Raw genomic sequence first — 25704 nt, forward strand, 5'->3', positions numbered from 1 at the left:
AGGAAAAGGGGAACTGTGGAGGTGGCCTGGTCCTTCGGAGAGTGCGTTGTGGACTCATGAAATTCGGAGTGAGCACTATTGTACTAGAGACAAAAGTGTCAAGCTGCACAGTTCTGGCTTCTGGTATCATGGGGATTTTGTTCATCTCCATTATGAAAGAGAATTTAAGCTTTTTCAATATATTTTAGATAGTTCAGAACAATATGTATCAGGATCAATATTAAAAATTGCTGGTCTAGGATGGCAAAGTTTAGGAATAAAATAGGTTTGGAGATGTCTAAAAACCTACCCAGATTCTGATGCAAATAAGACAGAATCACCTAAATGGGAAGAAAGCAAATCCTCCCTTATTTTCCTCTTGGTTTGCTTTATTGAGCTTCACATCTGTAATTTCCATTTCTCTTCACCAAGAGAAGCCTAATGTCCTGCCTCCCAGGCTTCAGGGCATGGTGCTGCTCAGCCTCCTTCCCTCAGCAGATGTTTTATGAGTTTTACTTTACTCACACCTTCCTTCTCTACTATTGCTCTTGGAAAAGAATGGCAAACTGTATCTTTCCTTATAGCTTTGGACAAAGTGCCCAACATGACCTTGAATGGGACTCGTACACAAGGAAAAAGCTGTCACTTCAGGTAACTGGAAAAGCAATGTACTTTTTGTTTCTGAGTTCTTTTATCTTTCCAATGTCTTCCTATTTATGAAGAGTTATCCTAGGCAACTGACTGACAAAATCAGAGCCTTGTATCTAAGTGAGAACATCTTGGTGATATCACTGCCAATGCATCCAGCTTTTCAGGACTAAACTTCTGAACTGCATCAACAATCCAAATTTCCAGTGGACTTTATGAATGCAATATCAGCATTTAACAGCTGTGTAGTTACTGAATAATTAGGGCCTTAGTATGTGAAAAGACTTCGAAGGTTTGGCATCTGTAGTGCAAACCTTATTATGTGCAAAACACACATAATTAATTCATAGATCATAGCATGCCTTTCAGCAGCATTGCAGATTATGTTTATGTATTTTATCTGTGTTTATATGTGTATCTATAACTATATAAATTAGACTTGTATAATTACGTATAATTACATACCTTTGTTTACGTTTTTGACTGGGAATTTCGAATAATCACTGCTGCACTTTTGAAGTCACACACTTGTTGATAAAAATATAAAAAATCCAGTACTGTCTGGAAGTTTATACAGAGTATCTTCCATTTAGACATTGGAAGGACCTACTGAAAACATTGCCATTTTATTTGGTATGCAGTTTCATTCAAACCACAAAGAGTATATTTGGTGTTTATATATATTAAGCTCCTACTTATTTTTAATCTTGTGATTAATTCTTAAAACCTGACAGATGACTGATAATGGCTCAAGGAGAAACCACAATCTAAAGAATTCTTTTCTTTATTTCAAGGTTGTTCTTCTGTTCATATTTGTTATAATTTCTTTTTAGTTGACTTCCTTAACTTTATTGGTTTTTCTTTTCGTTCCTCAGTAATTTCCTATCTGGTCATGCTGATCCTGCTTTTACTGACACCATGGCTTAAAAGTGAAGAAATGGTGTTCTTAAAATTCTCCTGATTCCAAGTATTGCTGCTCAGAGTGGTGATGTATTTCAAGCACTTAATGAATAACACCTGTCTTGCAAAACAGGCATTTGATAAGGTGACAAAGTTTGCTCTGAAGGCAAAAGTGGTGGAGCAACTACAGTGAAGGCTGTCTTACCTGAAGAATATGAGCTAGCCTGGTTTTCTAAGGAAACAGACTTCTTTACCCATCATACCTGTTGGACCATCTGCGTCTTTCTGGCAACCTTTGAACCCAGGGCTGAAAAACCTGACAGAGGGATAATGGTCTCATTATAGACATAATGGAACAGTAAGCTGTTAGTACTTGGGAAAAAAAGTTGATATTTTGGGGATAGGAGGAAGGAAGATACCCTGACAGAACCTTAAAGGCAGGACTCGACCTTCACTCACTGCCTCTGTTGAATGTCACAAATAAGAAATAGCAGTCAGTCAAGTGACAAGGAAAGCCATAGTACGGCACTCTCACCGTACTGCCTGTCTCCTGCTGAGGTAGCAAGGCTTCCAAAAGCATGTAGGAGGTGAAACAGGATGAAGATGACATGGGATTGTGTGGTTTGGGAAAGGTGGAACGAGTTGCTGTCACTTTTGGGAAAGTTCTTCCGTGTAGTGGGGAAGGTTCCTACACTGTGAGGTTACAGGGCATACTGGGTATGTATTAATAAGAATCTTTAGATTTCATTAGTCCTACTGCTCATAGACCAGCTTCTGTTTCCAGGCTGCTGGGCCCCAGTTCATCACCATGCCATGGTGGGTGATTTGTTTTATGCTACTTAATGACAATAGTGGCAGCAGTGGGGCTGTTCACTGCTTACAGGCTTGCTGCAGAGTGGTGCTGGAGGATGGCCACAAATGACCGCAACAAAGAGCTGCAATGTGTCCCACAGATAAAAGATATCAGTTCAACATGTGTAAACAAGCCTAGTGTCTCTTGCATTGAATTCCACTCTTGTTCAACATATCGTTTACAGCACCAGACCTCATCCCTGTGGAGTAATTTCTTTCCCACTTGGTCTGCTTCTGATTAGTGCAAGAGAATGACGTATAGAAATGACACTGCAATAAAGATGATGGATAGTCAGTGAAGCAGCTGCAGATTAGGAGAAAAGGAAGCTGACTACTGAGGATTGGCTTAGCAAAAAACAAAAAACCAAAAACCACAAACAACAATACAAGGTTCTAACTGTGCATACAAAAGTCACTTGAAATTCTCCTACTGGCATTCTTACTGGCATGCCACTCAGAGCATGTAGAATAGTAATTTCCCAGTGGAAACAAACTACTCAAAATCATGTTAGGGGGCTAAATGCCTTTTAGGTCTGGCCTTTAGATCAAGAACTTACCCTGAAATGCCTTCTCCTCTGAAACTCATACTTCACAGGGAATAGGAAAAATAGATGAAACAGCTTTGAAAAACCCAAACAACATTCTCTTTAGATAAAGCTGTTAGACTAGGGTGTTAGTAAGTCTGTGGCTTCCTTAAGCTCATACATGGATTTTACAGACCAGGCTGAGTCAGTCTAGCGTGGGATGACTGGATGACTTTATATCCTTAATCAGATTTTGAGTGAATAGTTATTTTCCTTCTGTTTGCACCTGAGGAAAAGCTTACAAGTATTTGCACCACCTTCTAAGCAAACAAAATGAATTGGGCAACAGCAGCCTGGAATACTTTACTGTATGCCTGATTCTGCGGGGCCCTTTCCTGCTTTTGCTGTCTTTCACTAAGAGGTAGCCCTTCATTTCAGAAGGTGGTTCAACATGCCATTTTGAAAATGAGGAAGTAGAGTAGAAGAGAGGATGAGATGAGGGTGGGAGGGGGGCCACAGAAATTTTTACTTCATGAGTCAAGTAGCTCAGCTGTCCAAAAATTTCCCAGAAGATATTCACTACTTATGTCTGTGTGAGCTCCTAGAGAAAGGAATGGAATGTGCCATAGTTTTCCATAAAATTCTCCAAAACCAGGATTGAGCCACTGCTCTATGCTGTGTTTATCCCCTGGTTACAGCTGACTACACTAGTTTTAGGCCATAGCCTGTTTGTTGAGTTTCTTGAATCTGACATACATTCCCATAAAAGGGTTTGATATTTTATTTCTCTGCAGCAGAACTGAAGATGATGGTAGCTCAGTCCAGTTTTTCCACTCTTTTTAATCCTCTTCAGTGTACTGAAGTAAAAACAAGATCAATCTCCATATGCCATCTCTGGATTTATTAAAGAAGCAATTTTGTCTGACCATGCAAAGCAAAGAACCACACACCATGCTCAAAAGGAGGACACGCCACAGGGATAGGAGGGGTCAAATTATTTTAAATAAATCTATTTGAAGAAAGCAGTTTAGTGCTTGGTAAAGAAGCTGGTTTGATGACCCAGTGATGGACATCTGATTGACAGGGCAATCAATCAGGCATTAATTTTTCAACTGCATCATGAGGGATGCTGTTGGGCAGTGTTTTCCCTGTGAACTGTGAGTCTTCCTCCAATGACAAGACTGTAGCTAAGATGTTATCCATTCATTCTTGCACTTTCTCTTCAGATTTCTTAACACAGTCTTTTATGCTAATGATATAAATGTTAAGGAAAATATATCTTTAAGGTGGTTGTGCCAACATTTATTTCAGATAGTTTATTGGATCATTTTCATAGATTTCTGCTTTTAAGTCATTAGTTTATCTGAACTTAATTAAAACATGTTAATTTAAGTGCCTTCAGTTCAACTAGTTGCCTCCTCATCCCACAGCTGTAATAAATTTTGACATTTTACTGGGGTTTTGTGTAGTTTACAAATTTTGTATAATTCCTTATTATGCAGCCTTAATAGTTGAGACATTGCTAAAGGTTGTTAGTGGTTTCTCTGTTATGATTTTAAAATCAAAACCAGTGCCAGCCAATGTGTCATGTATCTCAGCACATGTAACCAGTCCCTAAAGCAAACTCATCTTCTACTGCAGCACACATGAACAGTGTTACAACAGCCCTTGAACAGCACAGCAGCTGGGAACAGCTCACTATTTCTGGAGCAGCGCGTATATCCCACTGAAATAAAAAGATATTTATAAATAAGACACAGATTTTTCAGTTTCAGGATTCCTAAGAGCTGTTACAGAGCAGCTGAGGGTGAAAAAATGTCATTAACCATTTCATCAAGAATAAGTCCAAAATCCTTTGAATGATTCTGTGCCTCGTTAATGAGTCGTTTTAATCAGTAGCTTTTTGGTAGCCAAAACATTGGTGTCATTCATGGAAATTCACCTCATGATGGTGGCTGATCAAATTTTGCTATCATCGTTCCTGGTTTTGCTCAGATGCAGAAGTCATCAAAAGTGAAAAAAGCAGCCTACAGTAACATCTTGTTTAAAAATAGTATTTGCACTACCCAGACACTAAACATTCATTTGTTTCATTTTCTTCCTACGCAGCTGTTGAAAAGGTCCATGAGGTGGGGAGTGCTTTTCTTCTGGAAAGTCTGAAGTAAAGGGAAAATGTATCAAGGTGTCGGCAGTGTGAAATTGTATTAACGATAATTGTCAAGAGGCTGCTGAGTTTACTGGACTCCAGGTTTTGCCTCATGATCTAAATTGCACTCCTCTGAGATGCTTCAAAGATCTCTTTCAGTGATCACATATCAGGTTCCCAATACAATTCTTAATTTACTTTTTGAGAAGGCAAAACTAGATTTACAGATGCTCTCACAACTGACTGGTGCAGAACAAGTGGGAGAACAAAGATTGTTGAAAAAAACCTCCAATGTGCCTTTCTTTTCAGGAAAGTTTGTGTTGTATCCTTCCACCTCTGACCTGCTCCTTAGTCCAGCCTATTTTGGAAAGTGGAGGGATGAAGAAAGTTTGATGATTTTTCTGGAGCAGCTACTGCTGAATTTGATTTTAACCTCACAAGGAAGTTTACTCCCATAAACCATCCCACCCAATTCTGCAGAACAAGAAAGGCTGAAAGCCTTGAATAACCTGTAAAGTTGTTGAAATAAGTATTTCAATGGTTCTTAAGCTCTACCTATGAATCTTTGTTAGGTCATTCATTATCACTCTTTGCCCACTTAGGAGAATAGAATGAAATAGATCCCAGTGGCTCAGTAGAAATTATGTGAGCCTTAGTGACACACACTGTCTCATTTTCCTTCAGGGAATATTGAGTGTATCACTGGATAAGCCATGAGCGCACACCATGATTTTGGAAAGTAGACAGGATTGCTCCAGATTCTCTCTGTACCACAATAACATTAAAATTTGACACTACACCTCCTGTACAGATAAAATGCTGTTGAAAGCAGGGGGCATTTGTTTAAAAAAGCCACTACCTCTCTGTAAGGGAAGTCAAGGGTGTCTGAGCTAAGGCCACCAGCCTGAAGTTTTCGGAGAGAACGATGGTGACACCAAGGTGCTCAACCTGTACCAATACCTAAGTCATATCTTGTTTTTAAGATAACAGGTACCTGACAGCTTTGAGGTCTGCTTAAGAACCTACCTGCCTGATTGTGGGGAAGCTGCTTTAGTAACTTAGGCATAGTCCTGTGCCTCATATTTTTCAAAACCTTGGCTGATGACTGTTGGCAAAAATGCTATGCTTTCAGTAAGGGAAGTGGAAAGGGTCATAATTTGGTCATCAACATTTGATGCATCCCAGAAGAGGACCTGAAAAGGTATCCTGCTAGGAGTGATGTGTTGTTGTTGGCTGTCCTTGTCCCCAGCTGGGATTGAAATGGATTCAGCATTTTAGGAGTGAGAATAAAAAAAAGTAAATTGTCAAATCCCTTAGCTGTTTTTTTACTTGGTTTTAAGAATTATGAACTACTGCAATTTTAAGTCTGAGAAGAGACTAATTTGTATATTTGATTGCTTTGAATAATTGTTAGTGAGAGTTCTTTCAGTGGGAAAAAGAACATGGTAGATGTCTTATTTTGCATACTTAGGTTTAAATAACATAAGGCACCTTTCTGCCTTTCTGAACTTAAGCTACTCTCCATCTAGATGTAATTTGTAGGCAGCAAAGCAGCCAACAATCTAAAATGGCAAAACAGAATCCATTCTTCCCACACCTTCCAAAACCTGACCTCCCCCACATTTCCTCACCTTGTCTGTCTCTACAGTGCCATGTAAATAGCAGAAAGCCTTATTTCCCTTTAGTTTCCAGTTTCTTTCTTTAAAGTATTTTTAATTTTAGTGTGCTATGAATACCTTATTGATGAAAGATGCCAAGTTAGGAGTGATGAACAAGCAGGTCAGTTCTCTAGCAAGACCGAGTCTAGTTTTAGCATTTCAAGATGATTGTCTGAAATGATGGCCTGAATATATTCCCCCTTATCTCGCACTTTTCCAAATAAATCGATTTGCCCTTTCTGTCCCCTCAGAAGATATGCCCTGAAAAGGATCAGACAACTTTGTCACAGCTGTGTGTAGCCCCCAAGTCACAACCTTGCTGCATGCATCTCAAAAGTGAAGTATGCTACAGGGTGGCTGAGGCTGCATGGACTGGTAAAATCACAGGGCTAGAGTTCAGCTGGGGCAAGAAAAGGACTTTTCTCAATTATTTGAAGCTAATACAGAGTAGAAACCAAGTTCATAAGTCCTTAGAAGAGTGTAAGGGGAGACAAGAGTCTGTGCTGTGGTGGCTTCAGGTCTAAAAGACGATAGTTATATTTTTTTCAGAAGGATAAGAATTCACTTACTTCTTGAAGTATTGAATTTACTGATGTCTCTGCAGATTCACTTGCCTTTGGCTGTGGAATTAAAAGGAGTATGTAAAATGGTAAAAAAAAACAGTTGTGGGTTGCATTGCCTTTCCCATGTTGCCTGTCCTTCAGAGGGGTGCTGTAGCACTCCATGATACATATCTCCATGTGAAATCACCTGGTGTAGACTCTGAGATGGACTGGAAGCAAACTGTTTGTGTATAGGTCAAATTTTACTGCTTTACTATTTTTTGTAGCATAAATGTAGATATATCTTAAAGGATTCCTTCTATGCTTTTTTTTTTTTTTTTTTTTTTTTTTTTTCCTTTTTCAGTGGAGAAGTGGGCTCAGTGGGACTACATGCACTACAGAAAACTATATCTGAAAATTCAAACCAAATCTAGTTCAATTAAAACTTCAGGTCAACTCTAGATCTACAACACTAGGTAGACAAATTACAATTAAAATGGTAACATCCCGGACTCTGATTAGAAGATGTTGTAAATTGTGGTCAATACTTGAAATATTACATTTTAATCAAGAGAAGGAACCAACAGGAAGCTTTGTTGTCTTAATAACATCCCTGGGCATTAGTGTTAGTGGTGAGTACCACCTCTCTTCAGGAAGCTGTAGTTTGCTTAAAAGGTCAAATGGTGACATACTCTTGGTTTGTTAGATCCAAAGAGATTCTGCTGTGAAGTGGATGCATAATAAACTACTTTGAAATCTTTGACCTGAGTCACAGAACAAAAACAACTGCAGTGTGAATATTATACATTGAGTGAAGACATAGAAATAACTTTCATTTCCCACCTCATTTGTCCACCCACAAGATCCTCCTTCCAGGGGAGGAAAGGCAAACTTATTTCCTTTTTTTCTGTGCCAGTAGAAAAAAAAAAAAAATCTTGTTTTCCTTGCATGACAGTGGACGTGTTGGGAAGACAGTAGCCTTGAGGAGCAGAAGCTGTGACTGTCTGTGTCAAAGATGCAAAGGCATTCTTGCAGCTTTTCAGCTTGGGGCTTCTTTTTAATCCAGGGATGTGCATTGGGTTATTTGGGAGTAGGAAGACTTCACATGGGGATAGGGAACATGGCTGGATTGGATTCTTCCTTTGTAACCTTGTGTACAAGGAGCAGGAAAGTCACAGAGGAGACAACCAACTATATCCCAGAGTGAGAAGTGGGTGGGATTCTTGGGGCTGTGCTGTGCAGGGACAGGAGCTGGACTACAATGATCGTTGTGGGTCCCTTCAGGATATTCTGTTCTATGATTCTAGGTGCTACAGAGGTTCTTGGGCAAGTACAGCCCTATTTGCATGAGAACTAGAGTCCAAGAGATTTTTAAGTCTCACTCTCCATCAATGAAGCTTGGCCAGCCTGAATTGTGCCAACAAAGGAGCTCTGCTCTGCTCCCCTCCTCTATGTGCAAATTCCCCCTGCTAACCTCCTCCTCCACCCACTGTGTTTTCCATGTCACTACTGAAAGCAAAAGACCCTCAAAACAGAAATAAATCAGCAGCAATCAATGGCAACACTAGATATCTGACTACCCATCTCTCTGCCTCTGTAAGCATTCACTTTGCATCCCCAAGTTAGGCAAAAAAAGGTCCAGAAGTCCAAAGATTGCCCTGGGAAAGGAGAGTCACAGTAAAAGACAGTGAGACACAGACTGAAAATGTGTTTGTGCACTTCAGTGACACTACTGAGCAGAAGGCAGTGGTGCAGTCCAAACGTGTTCTCAAATCAAAAGAACATTCTGTGGTGAAGGCACGGCATGGCGAGAATAAATGCACAGAACTCCAGCTCCTGTCAAGACAACACAAGCTCTTCCACAAGATTAGGATTACCCTCCCTTTCTTCAAACTGACACAAAAATGTTGTAGGTGATGTCACAGAATGTTAACGAATGGAAGTGGCCTTAATGACCATCTATTCCCAGCCCTCTCTGCCACAGGCAAGGACACCTCCCACTAAACCAGGCTGCTCAAGGCTTTAGCTAACCTGACTTTGAACACTGCCAGGGATGGGACATCCACAGATTCCCTGGGTAGCCTGTTCCAGTGCCTCACCAACCTCACAGTAAAGAATTTACTTCTAATACCCAACCTAAATTTCCCCCCCTTTCAACTTGCATCCATTACTCCTCATTCTACCTCTGCAGTTCCTGATGAAGAGTCCCTCTTTGGCTTCCCTGTAGGTCCCCTTCAGATACTAGAAGGCTGCTATGAAGTCCCCCTGGAGACTTCTCTTCTCCAGACTGAACAGTCCCAATTCTTTCAGCCTTTCCTTGCAGCAGAGCTCCTCCATCCTTCAGAATATCTTGGTGTCCCTGCTCTGCCCTCGCTCCAGCAGCTCCCTGTCCTTCCTGTGCTTGGCCCTGGGGGTGGAGGCAGCTCTGTAGGGTGGGGGGTGGTCTCACCTGAGCAGGGCAGAGGGGCAGAATCCCGCCCTCCCCTCCTCTGCTGCCCATGCTGGGGGCTCAGCACAGGACACAGTTGATTTCTGGCCAGCTCATGGTGAGCTTTCCATCAGCAATCACCCCCCAGGTCCTTCTCCCAGGGCTGCTCTCCATCACTCCTCTGCCCAACCTGTCGGTGTTGGGGACTGCCCTGACCCGGGTGTAGGACCTTGAATTTCACTTTGTTGAACTACAGGAGGTTCACACAGACCCACATCCCCTGCCTGTCCAGGTCCCTCTGGATCCATCCCTTCCCTCCAATGTGCTGACTGCACCACACAGTTTGGTGTCATCAGAGAACGTGCTGGGGGTGCACTTATCCCATTGTCCACGTCACTGACAGAGCTGTGGAACAGTATCAGCCCCAGCACCAACCCCTTTAGGACACCACTTATCACTGGTCTCCATGTGATGAGTTAACATCTGAAGTTACTGTCACTTCCAGTCTTTTCTGATTTTCCCATCTCTTTTCAGTAGCTTGCCTGTTTGAAGAATGCAAAGATATTAAAAAATCAGCTGCAAGTAATTTCTCCATAATAAAAACAAACAGAAATTCTGAAATTAATCCCAAGGCAGCAGCAGGCTATGAACTAAGATCTAGTTCAAAGCCGGATCTCTATCTGCTAATACAGCCAGTTCAGCCAAAACAAATCTTTATTTTCACCAGATGCTACATGTGGCTTAAGTATTCCCACACATCTGCACTAGAAAAATGTTCAGAGAGAAGATAAGTCCTTTCTTGGACAATGAAAATGTAACTTTTGTGAACTGGTCTCATGATGATCCTTGATTTTCCAGTCTTTTACACAATCCTCTGGCCTTTCTGGGATTAGCACATTCAACAAAGGTGGGGTCACCTCCCAGACAGACTTGACTGTTGTGCCCAAATGATTTCTGGTCATGATCCAGACAGGTTACACTGAGCCAGCTGACATACACAAGTGCAGTTGAGTGAAGCAACATGACAAAATTAAGGCTAATAATTTTGGTGTGTTAGTCACATTTTTTTGAAGGACTTAATGAATTGAGACTTCTAAATTGCTCTTACTTTTTACAGAGGAAGAAAAGGTTTCTGATTTATTTGAAGGCCCAGTCCTCAGTGGTCTTTTTCTCATTATGATCTTAAATTGAACTGAGAGCAATATTCTTCAGGCCACTACAGCTCAATAAATAAAAAATAGAGAAAGCCTGAAGGCATCCTTAATTGGCTTGCAACCTTAAAAAAATTAGTTCTCAGAACATATTTTCTTTAAATCACCAGTTTCTTAAGGAAGCAATGTTGCTTTCAGGACAACAGGAATGAGGAGACAACCTGGGAAAAAAATGTATTACATTTTACATTAGGAGAAGGAGTGCTGGAATAGCATTCAGATGTATTGAATACGAGTTCCCAAGACTTCTTTTTAATTTTCTTCTGCCCCACTACTCCAGGATCTTCTTTTCCTACATGCTGCTGGTGTTTGGTTCTTCACCCCAGGTGTAAGTTTGTTAGCACTTACCTGTCATAGGGGTATGAAAATGAAGACAATGATCTCTAATTTGATGTGGAAGGCAGGAAACAAAGAAAAAATATGAAGGTGAGGTAAAACAGATCTGACTGCCTCAAGGGGACATGTCAGTATTGGAGACACTGCACAGAAGAAAGACAATAGATTAAAAAAAAAAGTGTTTGAATGATGTGAACTTTGTCACTAACTTTAATTACTTAATTCTGTGTCTCGAGAAAATCTTAAAAAAAAAAAAAATCCAACAAAAAACAACCAGTCCAGAAAACCAGCAATTTTGACTGACAGCTTTAGCAGTGAATGAAAATTCCCAACCCTTCAGTGAGATGTGGTGACCAGAAAAAGTAAATATTAATGGAAAAGTTATAATGAAGGACTTCAGGGAAAAGAGGCAGTTGTCATCTATCCAAAATGTCTGTTGAGTACTCTGAAAGTGCAAGTTTCAGAGTCCCCAAGCAAGACTTCCAAGCCTCTGGAACGGCCCAAGCCACATGAATGTTAGGGAAGTGTACAAAACCACTGCTTTCCTTTGGCCCATTCAGCTAGAGTTGTTAGAGTTTCCTGCCTAGAGAAAAAGAATCCACTACAGGGAATTCAGGAAAAATAGCTGCCTGGAACCACTGTAGCTTTTTTCCTAAAACTATAGTGATGCCCAATTCACAAAAAACCCCAAACATGATAATGGAAGTATTTTAATCAACAGCAGGGGATTTCACTGATTCCAACACTAGCCAACACAAAAATACTGCATTTATTAGAAAATCCTTCAGAAATAAAAATATGTCCCCACAGCAACAACAAAATAGAAATGAACATTTAATTCTTTCTCACTCATAAAATGTCATCTTTCTATGAATCACTCTTCCTTCCTCTGTTGTATACTAGATATGAGGCCACATCCTTAAAAAAAGCTCCAAGAAAAGTGGTACTAAAAAATGGGTAAGCACAAGGAGAAAGAAGAGAGACTGCAAGAAAACAAAGTACCAGACCCTGCATTTTTACTGAACTTATTTGCAGAGTTTTTGACATCAACGCAGTGCTCAAGAAGACAGTGCCAGAGTGTTGGCTGTGAAACCTGTTTGCAAATCACCACGGGCAAAGAAGCGAATGGTGACTCTGGTTTGCTAAACACGTGTTGTCCTCTACAACTCTAACAGCTCTCATCCCCTCCTTATCCACAGGAGTTCAGTGAAAATAAAGAGTGAAAGGGACCATCTATTGTAGAGTCACAGATTGTGGTGAGCTGGAAGGAACACATGCTTTGAGACTGCTTTTTTTCAGGGTTTGGTTGGTGATTCTTATTCCCTCTTCCTCATCAGATGGACAGCTGGATACTCTATCTTCTATTTTCTCAACTATCCCATCATGCCTGCCTCAAGCTTTCTTTCACTTTATTTAATTTCTATAATTTTGTGTCTCCTCTACTGTTCTCCTCTTCCTGATGGTGTCTCTTACAGCTTGTGCTTCACACAGGCCAGAAGCTACTTTGGAAATATCCTTCTATCCCTCTCCCACAAGGAGGTAAACGCAACACTAAGGGGAAATTTAAAATTTTTTGAAATTTAGAATTCTGTGGCCTTCTATCTGCTTTGGCCAAAATTCCTAAGTGAAAAAGTTTGTTCAGAGGATGAGAGGTAGCGTTGGGATAGCTTTTGATTTCTTGCTGGGGAATGCATAAACACGGGTTGAAATGGGAAGCTGCAAAAATGTGGCAACAAAAGTGTGTCTCTGCAAAAATCATGTGTTCACTGAAGGGGAATGAGGGGCTTGCCAGGAGGTCCCAACAGCCTATTGATGCACTGTCAAACTTTTCACCCTCACCATTCCACCACACCCTCTTTTAAATCCCTGCTCAGATTATTTTTATTTTTTTTCAAACAGGTCATGATTTTGTTGGGCCTACAGCTCACGGAGACTGTGTTGCCACTAAAAACACATAGCTAAACACAAGTGGGTAGGATTCAAAGAAATGGAGCAGATATATTTATTTATCATCTATTAAAAGACTCTGAATACAGATTAATGTTCCTTACTTGATACATTTTTTTATTGTTTCACCTGCTATACAGTGGGAATTGAAAAGGCTCTCCGGTCATCCAATCTGGCTGTAGCTGCTTGAAGTTTCTGAGGATTCTCTGAGGAAATATAAACTAAGAAACCACCCACAGTAATACTTCCCAGCTGCCCTCTAAAGGTCAAGGCTCTCTGTGGGGCTGCTCCAGGCTCCCCCAAGTAACAATCCGGTGTCCCCAGTGACAACCATATCTTCTGCTGGATCAGAGAAGGAAGCAGGACAGGTATGTCCTTCAATTCATGTAATGAGCCAGGAGCCTTATCCTGGACTCCCCAAAACTGCTCTTTAAAGTACTCACTGTTTTTTTTTTTTATACACAGGTGTATTTTTTGATGCTCTGATGGATTCTCTTGCCCTTCTCCATGCTGACCATCTGGAGATCAGAAGAAGCAAGCTCAAATAGATTTTTTTCATTCATTCTTGTAGGCACACAGGGCAATATTTATGGAGTCCCAAGTGGTGTGTGTTGTTTGGAGTTTTCTGTTAATTATCTTATGTTATGCTCTTATATCTTCCCTCCAGGCTCTCATTCCTTGTTTGTTTTCAGGTCTGTCTGTTATATGTAGTTAGATGATGATGGCTCCTCTATGACTTCTTTCTTTTTCTAAGGCTATTGTTGAACCTTATTTTTGTAATTTCTGGGCCATCTCTCTGTTACCAGACCCTGTGTTGTACTATTCCTAAAGCCAGAGTGAGATATACTATATTTGGTAGAGGAATCTTGTTTTTCAGTATAATATTAAAGGGCTCTGCATGCAGCCATTGTTTTGCTTTTGTGAATTCAGCCTGAGCAGAAAAAAAAAAAAAAAAAAAAGCCAGATTCATATTTCACTCCATAGTGAAATATTTCCCACATCTAAACCAGCCTGCAGACACATTGCCCATTGGGCAGACATGGAGTCTGTATACTACTTTTTTTTTTTTTTTCTGATTTCAAGTGCCAGTTGTCACCTAGCATCTGACCTTGGGATTGGCTGAACATTCTTGGGTTTATCTGGAGAAGAAGAATTCATGTCATGATCAGGCTTCCAATGGTGAAGAGTATTTCTAAAGTAGAATAAGGAAATTTCAGCAATTAAAATCATTAGACCTAATTCCACTGAGGATGGAAGACAGAACTTTTGTTAGAAGCAAGCAGTTTCCTTTTCCTTTTGCTCTGGGACTAAAGAATATTGTATGAAGCAAACAGGTTTTACAGAAAAAAATTCAAACTATAGCACAAAAACTAATGGAATGTCATTTTGGGGTTCAACAGCTCTGTAACAGCAGTCCTGCCCAACTGGGAAATTATATATATATATATATATATTTTAAATACAACAGAAAAGGAATCTCTTGTGAACTTTTGAACCTTTAAATGTTTTTTTTTTCCAATAAAATATCTAAATTAACAGAGGAAAAATAAAGTTTCTAAATAAAGTCTTCCCCTAGGATGGCATTTTTGTCCTGCCAAATTAAACTAACCAAAACTTTTGTTTCTCTAGCAATTCAGCTTCCCAAGAAAAATACACCTGCAGCTATCAGGAGCTTTGCTTGAACATGCAGGCCTTCTTTTTCATGAACAACATTAGAGGGCACTTCTGCATTGTGTGAGGTTTCGGCCAAAGAAAGGGACAAGCCAGACCTTCCCAGCTGAAACGTCTGAATTCAGAGGCAACCTGAGATCTGTTCCAGCCTTCCTTGGGTTAATAACTTGCTCTGCAGGCAGCCTCTTTGATCCTTTCAAAGCTGATCCTGAAGTAAGGCACGACCTGCTGTGAGGGAAGGTGGGACGGGGGTTTGATAAGCAGGTCAGTGGTCCGGGAGGTGAGGCTGAGACATGGGCTCCCATCCTGCCTCCCATCCCTGTACCCCTGCACTGAAGAGATCTCACCAGGGCTTCACTGGCTTGGTGTCTTTCAGCATCTGGTGCTCTTACAGCTTCCTTTGACAAAGGCAGATGATTAAGTTATAATGTCTGCCTGAACTGATAAAAAAACCCCACTAAAATCCCATCAAAACCATATTTTCAATCTGTGTGATTATAGAGAAAAACCTGGAGAGGAGATCTAAAAACCTGGAAGTCAGAAGGTCATTGGAAGGGTGTGGGTATTCTCAGCTCAGTCAGAGAGAAAGAGAAAGGTTTTCTAACCAGGCGAGATCCTGGGAAACAGTTGGGAAAGAATGTAAATAATTCTCTAATCTATCTTGTTATTCACATTGTTTATAAATATGTTCTGCTACTGGGCATCATTCACTGCACACCAATGGTGTGACATGTTTTTGCTCTAAGACCAATGAAATTAGTCTTCTCAATGTTCTCTATATATAGAGCAGAACATTTGAAATAAAGAGAGAGCTCATTTTCTTTGCCTTCTGATCTGGAGTTCTCTGTTCCCATCCTGCTCAACAGCATCAGAAGGGAGAGTGAGAACTCAACTTATGTTTTTAATTTTTTTTTTTAATTCCATTACTTTTAAGCCAATTTTCTTATTTTGAGGGTGCTCACATTTTATGAAAGTTTCAGGTTAGCAATGCTGGCAAAAGCAAAAAAAAAATTATCAATATAATTAAATAGCTCTGATTTATCTGACACCCTGTAAGCAGCCTTTTCAATATATGCTTTTCTTCAATGATGTGATCTCTTTGAAAGAGTTGTACAAAGGGCTCATTGAGTTAATTTTCCAGTTCTTGAGTTTATTTACCATTCTTCAAGGCCTGACCTACAGAACTGAGCTCCTGAACCCAAACAGCTGGGGAAATGCAGTTGTGATTTACTCAGTCTCTCTCCCCATTGCAAGGCTGGATTTCACAATATGCCTGAAGAGCAACCTTCAGTGTTTATTATTGTACAGACTAACTGGGCAAAGTCTGCTTGGTTCAGGCCTCAAAATCCCATTTGCGCTGAACCTCCCCTTTCTCACTCAGAATGCCAGGGAAATGTTGTAGGAACTGTTTGAATTTTTCTTCCCAATCTCCCTGCAGAAGTGAGGAAGCGAACAAAGATGCAACATCGATGGGCCTTTGTGAAAACAGCAGTCATGCTTTTCTGGAGTGAATGACTCTGGCTTCTTCATGGTGAAGACCAAATTTTGGCCTGGAATTCCAAGAATAAGCAATTTCTTACCAGCATTTTGCTTATTATTCAAGCCATTCTTAACACTCAGCCTTCTCTCTTAACACTGCAGCTACATAAAGTAGCTGGAATCACAGAATGGCCTGGTTTGGAAGGCACCTTGGAGACCATGTATCTGCACCCCCTGCTGTGGGCAGGGCCACCTTTCACCAGAAGAGATTGCTCCAAGTCCCATCCAACCTGCCCTTGGACACTGCAGGGATGGGGCAGCCACAGCTTCTCTGGGCAACCTGTGCCAGGGCCTCACCACCCTCACAGGGAACAATTTCTTCCTAATATCCAATCTGAGTCTCTCCTCTTCTAGCTTAGGACTGTTCTCAGTTGTCCTATCACTATGTGCCTGTGTACCAAGTCACTCAGACCAGGAGCCCACACAGATTCCCAGCAGGATGTGTTTCCTTGTGTGCTGCCTCATTTGCTGTGAGGGGCTTGGGGTGGGGGAGCAGCTTTCTGAATCTGTGACATTTCCTGGGCAGGTGTCCAAGCTTCACTATGGCAATGGTGATTCAGACTTAAGGTTTTTTTCCTGTCCTGATCTTGAAGCCATCAGTCCATATTTAGAAAAATTTGTGAAGCACAGTGAAGGAGAGGTATGAAACTTCCCTCGGAAATAATAGGTCAGCTCTGAACACGTTGCTGTCTAGCTGAGGTCTGCTTTGACCCACATGACAGAAGTGCTACAGAAGTAAGACATGAGTCCTACAAAGGAATGGGGGGCCTGTTTTGTCCAGGCACAGGAGTGAACAACAACCTTGTAGCTGTGTCTCTAAAGTTGCCTTGTACAATGAATGCAACTTTGAGGGAGCATGAACACTTGTGCATCTGTTCATTTCCCCACCCCATTCAGAAACCTGCCTGTCCCTCGTTTTGGCAGTCACTCTCTTCAAGTTTCAACCACCTGATTCATGCAGCAAAAAGTCTCCCCATAGAAAACATACTGGCTGAACCGCTTTGTTTTTCCTAGAGCAGTGCAAACAGTTATTGCAAAGGGAATTTTAGGAAGATTGTGCCTGGCAAGGAAAGCTCACTAAATAAATACATGATGTTAATTATCCTTTGCCTATTTCAACTGAGCATTTCAAAGTGCTTTGCAAACCATTAATTAAGCTGCAATTTAGTACCATGTGGTAGATAAATATTACCAACACTGTTTTCTGCAGGTGGGATGCTATGACACAGAGGGTGAAATGACCTGGATGAAGTCTGTTAGCAGAAGACCTGAGCCCCAAACCTACTAATTTTGTTCCATTAGACCTTTGTAACTGTGAAAAGATGTGGTTATCTTGCAGGCAATGATGCATTATCTGTTTTTGAGTCCTTGCTTTGACACACTTCCCATCAGTTGCTACATTAGTTTCTATATTCTCCCACCATCTTAGCCAGACTTCTTCCTTAGTTTGATCACCTGAAGTCTGTTCTCAGTGGAAACTCTGAATGAATGAAAGGAAAAAAAGAACAGGAAAAGTTAAGGATGAAGCATTCAGCTTTGAGTATTTGTTTGTCAGGGGACATTTACAGCAAAGATGAGTCCAGGTGCAGATGCTGCAGAGCTACTCGTGCATTCAGCCATCTCTCTTTTCTTCTGTTAGTTTGTACCATTCTGGGCTATATGGATATTTGGATTAAGAGAGATGGGCAATATGGCAGATGGGCAGATGTGGGGAGCCACTAGATGGGGCTCCAGGAGGAAGAAGACAGCTGTGGGATCATAGACAATCCATCAGGATCAAGCTAGCTGTGTGTTTAGTACCCTGCTCTGTGTGGGATCTTTATTGGAAAAGATCAACCATAATAGCAGCATGCAGCACCTGTGCTCTCACCACGGGAAGGGAAGGAAGCGTGCCTTCCAAGCCAAAATGCACAGTATTTTACCAGGCAAAAAACCCCCAAAACATTGTATCCCTTCAATTGTAAACTCTGGGTGAATGTGCTTATACATTCAGAGCACGATGCAGATGGTAACAAACCACATGCTTGTGGATTATCCCACTTTTTCCACATTTGCATTCTCAAAACCACTTTTGGTGCCCGTGGTTTAACCTCTGTTTCCCTAACTTCTGTTTATGAGTTGAATGGTCACATGTCATCATGTTGAGTGGGAAAGTGTGTTCAGGGGATAAGGAGGCAGAAGTGGTTCCATATGGTGAAAGAAGAGACTATGCCAAAGTATTAAAAAATATATAGAAAGAGGGAAAAGCAAGAGTAAAATCTTTTTAGGAGATCAGGATTCTAAGATTCTTGTGGCCTCCTAGGAAGAAAACAGTTGTCTGTGCCTGAAAGGGAAATTTATGATTTGAAATGCTGATAATATAAATTTCAGTGTTTGGAGAGGGGTGACTGTTAAACAAATTTACCTTTCTCTGCTCTAGGCATAGTTAAGGCTGAAAGATTCCAGCCAGAGGCCACTGAGACACCATGAAACTACCAGCTTCAGTTCTTCCAACTTTAATCTATTGATCAGAATAAAAAAAAACAAAAACACCCCCCCAACAACAACAACAATACCCCAAACAAACAAACAAAAAAAACCACCCCAAAACCAAAACCCAATAAAAAAACAAACAACAAAAACCTACCAAAAACCACATTAAAATTTTAGCTCTGTTCACAATAGTATTTTGAAGTTGCTGGCGTGGTATTAAGTGCATGCTTGCAGTTTCTTGAGAAAATTCTACTAGTAAGGGAGTCCTTATGCTTCAGGGAAAGGCAAACAAAACACAACAGATGCCCTCTATTGAGAGAGTAGTGAGGGTCAAATTTATTGTAATAATGGATAGTAAGTGAAATACCAAAGAACTATGAAAAAAAACCCAACCTGAAGAGAAATGGCCTTTTTTTTTGTTGTTGTTTGTTTGATTGTTTTCTTTAAATCTGATGTTTGAATAAAAAGCAGACAATAGTAGAAAAACACCTTATTCTTGGGCAGGAATTTAATATTCTCTGTCCTGGCATGGCAAGCTTCAGAACCTCTTTTGCCACCATAATAGATTACCAGTTCTGGTAGTTTTATTTACAAAGACCAACCAATGAAACATGATTGGAAATTCAAACCCAAATCTTACTTCTAAGATATAAGCATTTATTGGTATTGTGTGCCATAAAAAAATGTTGAAGGAAAGGATATTTCAATTACCAAAAGTGGCTGAGGTAACCAATTTTTTCTTAAGTGCCATGAAGCAATTTGAGAAGTAAAGATTTTTAGAAGTAGGGACCCTTCTAAAAATCAAGTGTTTCTAACAGATTTCCAGCTGGACACCCAAAAGGCAAAGTATTTCTGAATATTCAGGTCAAAGGAAAGAACTTTGGTTTTGAGAACCAAATATATAATCATAAGCTAATCCCAAAACAGGGTTCAAAGACTGGATCAGCTGGCATTTATACAGTTAATTACTGGTGGTCCTGAGGGTTTCAGGCTTGAGCTGGGAGTGGTTTCAGAAGTGAGACTAAGAAAAGCTGCTTGTGGTTCCAAAGCACTTAACTCTGCCTTCAAGGGGAAGCAGACTTTTCAATAGTCTTTGCCAATACAGCAGATGATGCGTAGACATTGAGCTGAAATTCCAATTTCTCTTTGCCATCAGCTTCAGTGTGGCCAGGATTCAAACCCAGTTATTTTAGGGACACATCCAATACTCATTTTATCAACTCAAAGACTTCCATTGACTTAAATGGGAGATGGATCTCAGTCTCAGAAGTCAGTTAACTCACAATGGCAGCTCAGGAAAAAGTGTGCCACTTCATTAATTCAGAAGTGGAACTAGAATGGATTAGACTGGAAATGGGGGAGAAAGCAGAATGGCACTCACAGGTCCAGACTACTCCAGTTATCCCCAGGGTGGCAAACCCAAACCCGCTTCATCCCCACGAAAGAGAATTGGATTTCTTGCAGCAGGCCTGAAACTTTCCCTGAGGCAGGTTTAAACCTGCAAATTGTGCAGAAACACTTTCCATCCAACAAGACATCCTATTACAGACCTGTTCTATATTCTGTAAAGCTGGCGGTGGGTGGCTTTCAGTTGACTTCCTCCCCACACACTTTGCTGCCAAGTCAGAAAGACAAAAAAATCATATATACTTGCATTCACCAAGTGATCTCCAAAGCAACTTAATACTGGTTCAAGTCTTCCTTGTCTTATAAATTGGATTCTTTCTGTAGATTGTTTACCTACCACTTCTAGTGTGTCTCCAATAAATTAAATCCTGCTGAAGTGGTAAAATATACGAAAGATATACTGAATGCTCTGCAGGCTGTACAGTGGAGCCATTATTTTAAGAGGAAGTAGGAAAGGCAATCATAAAATTTTGAAAAATTATGCAATAACTTTGTAGTTATTGCCCATCTGTATTCATTACAATGATCTACTTCACAGGCATATAAATAGAACTGGCAAGTAAAAGATGTGCTGTTTGCCTCCAGACATGGCACTAGGCTTCAGCAAATGAAATTCAACTGAAGACTTTAGAAAAGGTGCTGTAAGTGTCCATCCATAGATGGAATCTAATCACCCATCTCCCCTAACTTCCCCTCCCCCATCCCCCCTCCCCATTTTACATTCCCCCATGCTTGTTCTTACCCCCAGCCAGGACACCTTCGTAAGAAAGATGACAAAATTTAATTGCTTCATTTGCAGGGCAACCCTGATACACGACATGACTTCATTCTCACAAGGCAACAAGTCCCATAAATCACACCTACTGAGTGCACCCATTAGAGCTCCAGTATGACAACTTTATACCTAATACTCTCCAAACAAGGACCACACAAAACTAAGACTGTAAAATTACTGTTGACTCACAGCAGCTTTTATAACATGCACTCAGCTCAAAAAGACTTAACTTATAAGGGGTTTAATCATATTTGGGCATAGGAGACCTCTCACTGATTCAAGACAACATATATTTAAAAAAGAAGAAAAAGCAGAATATATTTGGCTTAGCTCTTTCCCTTGCAGCTCCCACAGAGAAATACGTCAGATTAACGGAAAAATGACTGCTTTATTTTGTAATGAAAGAGGATTCTGAGAAGCATTTCTTCCTAAAATTTGGGGGAAAAAAGGTATTTTATGCCACCATAGGTTGGGAAAGGTGTAGGAAAGGTGCTGTTTCTGGGCTAGGTGCTTCACTGGTGTATATCTGCACAAAGCTGTGGAGGCAGCTGGGGCTACACACCCTTCTCAGCAGTCCTGGTGCTGCCAGGTGATGTAGCTTAATCCCAGCTGGCAGCTCTGCCTCACACAGTTGCCTGCTCCCTCCTGTTCCCCTGGGGTGGAAGACACACTCAGAAGAGCAAAAGTGAGAGAACTCCTGCACTGAGATAAAGACAGTTTAATAAGTAAAGCAAAAGCTGCACACACAAGACAAGCAAACCAAGGAATTCATTTCCCACTTGCCATGGGCAGGCAGATGTTCAGCTATCCCCAGGAAAGCAGGGCTCCAGCACGCCCAGTGATGACTTGGGAATACAAGCTCCATCACTACATGTGGACCCCTGTACCTGCTTCTTTTCCCAGCTCTATATGCTGAGCATAATGCCATGTGGTCTGGAATGTCCTTCTGGGCCATTGGGATCAGCTGTTCCACTGTGTTCCCTCCCAGCTCCTTGTGCAGACTCAGCCTCCTCCCTGGTGGCATGGAATGAGATGCAGGAAAAGCCTTGACCCTGCTCACCAATAATGAAAACATCCCTGAGTTAGCAGCCCTATTTCCAGCACAGGTCCAAAACACAGCCCCACATCAGCTACTACAAAGAAAATTGAGTCTGTCCCAGCCAAAACCAGCACAAAGGGTACATCCTGCCCCAAAAATATTTGCCCTATCAGGCCAGTGGGCAACCTCCACAGTAATGGCCCCACCCATCCCGACTGCATGTACACCATTGCATGGTGCAGCTGCAGTAGCGTGCTAACACCAGAGGGGAGTGAGCCCTGGCTGGGGGAACTGACTGATGCTTTCCACACAGTTAGAGAAACAGCTGGCCTGAAGCCCTGGGAATTCAAAAATATCCCGTCCGAGCCACCCTGCGAAGCCAGGAGCCTCCGGAGCAGAGGCAGTCACTGCGGGCTTCTGCATAAACAAAGGATGCCTGTGAGTGTATCCAAGGATTTCCATGTGCTTCAGAGCAGGGGTCCCATTGCTTCCCTCCAACAATGTGACATGCATCACTGAGAGTCTCTTATTTCTTTGCACAATAGCTTTTTTTACCCCACCCTCCCTACGGCTACAGAGGAGACAGAGGGGGTGAATCTTACATGTTGTCCAACCGACTTCCTTGCATTTGGAAGGCAAAACCAAGAGGTTTATATAATCAGGCTAACATACAAACCAATTGAAATTACAATGGTATGTTAGAGTATATTCCTTGAGTATTCAAACCACAGCGAAAAAAAAAAAATCTCTTCCACTAACTACAAGGGACTGACTGAAACCCGCAAAAGCTGGGAAACATGGTGAGGTCTGACTGAAAGCTTGTCCTCACTTCACCCCTGAGGAAAAGAGTAGAGAGCAGAGATAATACTGGCTGCTTTCTGGTGGGCCCTAAACATATAGCAAATTCCCACAAAATAAATAGGAGGCTTGCCACCATATCCTCACTCCCACACAACCGGACCTCTAACTCCCAGGCATGCAGGGCAGCTGCTTTCTCTCTGCCCAGGACTTCATTGTCACAGGCATCAGTCTTGGCTCTTCTTCCCTGTTTTATAAGTTTCCAGTTAGCACCTGCTATACTTTTCTCGATCCCTGCCCTTGCCAAAAAGTGTTTTGATAGCACCAACTCCAAAGAAAACAACACCAAAAAAAGCACAAGAAGAACATCTTTGGATTCCTGGTTTCCTGTGGATTCTTCTCCAGTTCCCAAATTCCCCATTCCCACCAAATTATCCCATCCAAATTATCCAAATTATCCAAAGCATCATTCCTGCTTCCCCTCTCCGTGGTGGCACTCTGCATATCTTAGCAATAGGCTGGGGCAGTGATCCCAGCTGTTTTAGGGCAGTGCATGTGCTGCCTGCTCAGCTGGTTGCTGCTTTTTTAGATGCACAAGGAACTAAGATAAAATTACCAATTCCTCAGTAAAAGAACAATTCTGAATTTTCTTTCTCCATCCTGCTACCCCTTCTCATGAAAATTCACATGTACCCATCTTCACTTTCATGCCTCTGCCAAACTGACCTGAAATGAGTAGTGACTTCAGAAGTTATCATGAGGGGTGGATGAACACACTGTATGCTCATAGAAACCCATTTCTATAGGAAACCAACCTAAAAATAACCCCACCAGAGAAGCCTTTAAGACCAGTATTAAACGAACCAAAACTGTAGAGTTATGCACAGATGCCACTGCAGACACAGTGTGTTTTGTTTTCATCTAAGGTTCATGTAACTAAAGCTATTCATCTGTGTAAGCCTCCCCAAAGTGTTTCTGAGTCTTCTGAGATGGCTACCAGGGTGAGCAGTGAAGGAGGAATTAGATTCCTTTCGGTTTTCCATCTAAAAATACATTCATGTGTACACATGTATGAATCATGTAAGTCCACATGTAGGGCTCTCCTTATTTCTTCGTAATTGCAGGTTCCAAGCTCTTCAACGTGTTTTATAGGTTTTTTTTTTTACGAACTGTATTTTCTATTCGCTAAGGTATTAAAATATTTTATTTCTGTTTGTCAGCTGGAGAGCTGAAAACCTTTGAAGTTCAGGATCCTAATAAAGTAACCAGTTTCTCTGGCTTTCAGGAACATCAAATTATTTATATACATCTGAGAAATTAGCACTATGGGCCTCAAACAAGGACAAAGGAGAAACTCCTAGAAAAGAAAGGAGTTGGATGTACTTCCAGATTCATCCAGGTCCAGATGAATGCTCTAGTTCCATCCTCTTCCATCCATCCTTTAATGAATTACAAAGCAATTAACAGAGTGAAAAGGAAAACGCCAACGAAAATATATAGGAAAATGAGATAAAGAAAGGTTCCAGTTTTACTTGTACAGTTTTCCAGTTCTTTGTTACATTTAGTCTAGACTCAGCTGTATGCTGAGGACATTTTAAATCACCGTAGCAAATCGGAGAGGTCTTGAATAAGATGAAGTAAAGAGGCCTTGAAGAAGACAAAATCTCTTTCTGCCTTCTCAACCCCTCCCACTATTTAAAAGTTACTTTGGTCTAATGAAAATCAGATTATAAATCTCCATAAACCCCCCAGATTAACATCATTAGAATATGATCTTTTTCTATGATGATATCTTCTGAAGGAGAGGCAACATGCTGTACAGATGCAAGCAGCTTCGAACTCTGCTTGAAGCTGTGAGAACAAAAGTCTCCCTGCAAACAAAAAATCATAAATTAAATTTAAAAAGCAATATTTCTCTTGCTTTATGGGTTGGCATGAGCCTGCAGGCCCACGGTTTGAGTCATTAAAACCATGGGTGCACCCCATGAAAGACAACCCAAAAGTTCTGACACTGAAGCATAATGGTTAGTGCTGCTCAAATATTTCATCTGTTTTTCTCTATTTTTAAATGAGTACATAAAAAAATACTTGAGGGTTTTTGTGGTTTCTTTTTTTTTACCCCTCAGAGCAAGAGACGGTATTGTTTAGCTGTTAGACAACAGAGCTGGGAAACCTAAGGACACATGGAATAAATAATACAGAAATTGGTATAAAGCCCCTTATATCACATGTGGTCTTATCTGTAATCAGATCTGCCTCAAAAAGAGGCAGTCTCCAGGTTTGAAAAACTAGTGAAAAAGAAAGGATTTCTTCATTTTTGAGAAGTAAATAGCAAGGGACTAGAGACTATACAATGTCACAGCAGTTTCGAAAAGTGAGAACAGTCACATTCAGGAAAGTCAAAGGACGAGTCACTTAAATATGGTGAAAACAAACACATTTTAGCAGAACGTGTAACTATGTGCTTGAAACAAAGAATTTAGCAAGATGAAAACAAGTTATACATATATACATACACGAATAACAGCCCTCTCACTGTTGTTTATGGATAAAAGGCTTAACAGTATACTTACTGGGATTGGAGAGCTGGATAAACATGATTACTTTTTCACATGTTTGGAAAATTTAAAAGTCACAAGAGACACTCCTGCGTAGTGTCGCTTATTGTCACTCCAACCCCCTCATACTAAACACAGACACTTGAGCTGCAAAATTTCTGGTCCCAGGAGAAAGTTCTGAGCATGGTGAGGGGAGAGCAGGAGAGACTGAATTGCTGCCAGTGCCTGAGGAAGGAAGGCCCTTGCAAAGACAAGGAGGGGAGGAGTGAAACTC

At 41.0% G+C, this 25704-nt stretch overlaps 1 long non-coding RNA gene across 1 annotated transcript; it reads right to left on the reverse strand.

Annotated features, from left to right (window-relative positions):
- Nucleotides 1-4211: 4211 nt before the first annotated feature.
- Nucleotides 4212-9957, reverse strand: LOC128788631 (uncharacterized). Its single transcript, XR_008431151.1, has 3 exons — nucleotides 9699-9957; nucleotides 7277-7327; nucleotides 4212-4629 (listed from the first exon to the last, which is right to left on the reverse strand). It is a non-coding gene; the product is annotated as an uncharacterized LOC128788631 (long non-coding RNA).
- Nucleotides 9958-25704: the final 15747 nt, after the last annotated feature.

The sequence above is a fragment of the Vidua chalybeata genome, chromosome 5 (assembly GCF_026979565.1).
Source record: "Vidua chalybeata isolate OUT-0048 chromosome 5, bVidCha1 merged haplotype, whole genome shotgun sequence".
Lineage (NCBI taxonomy): Eukaryota > Metazoa > Chordata > Aves > Passeriformes > Viduidae > Vidua > Vidua chalybeata.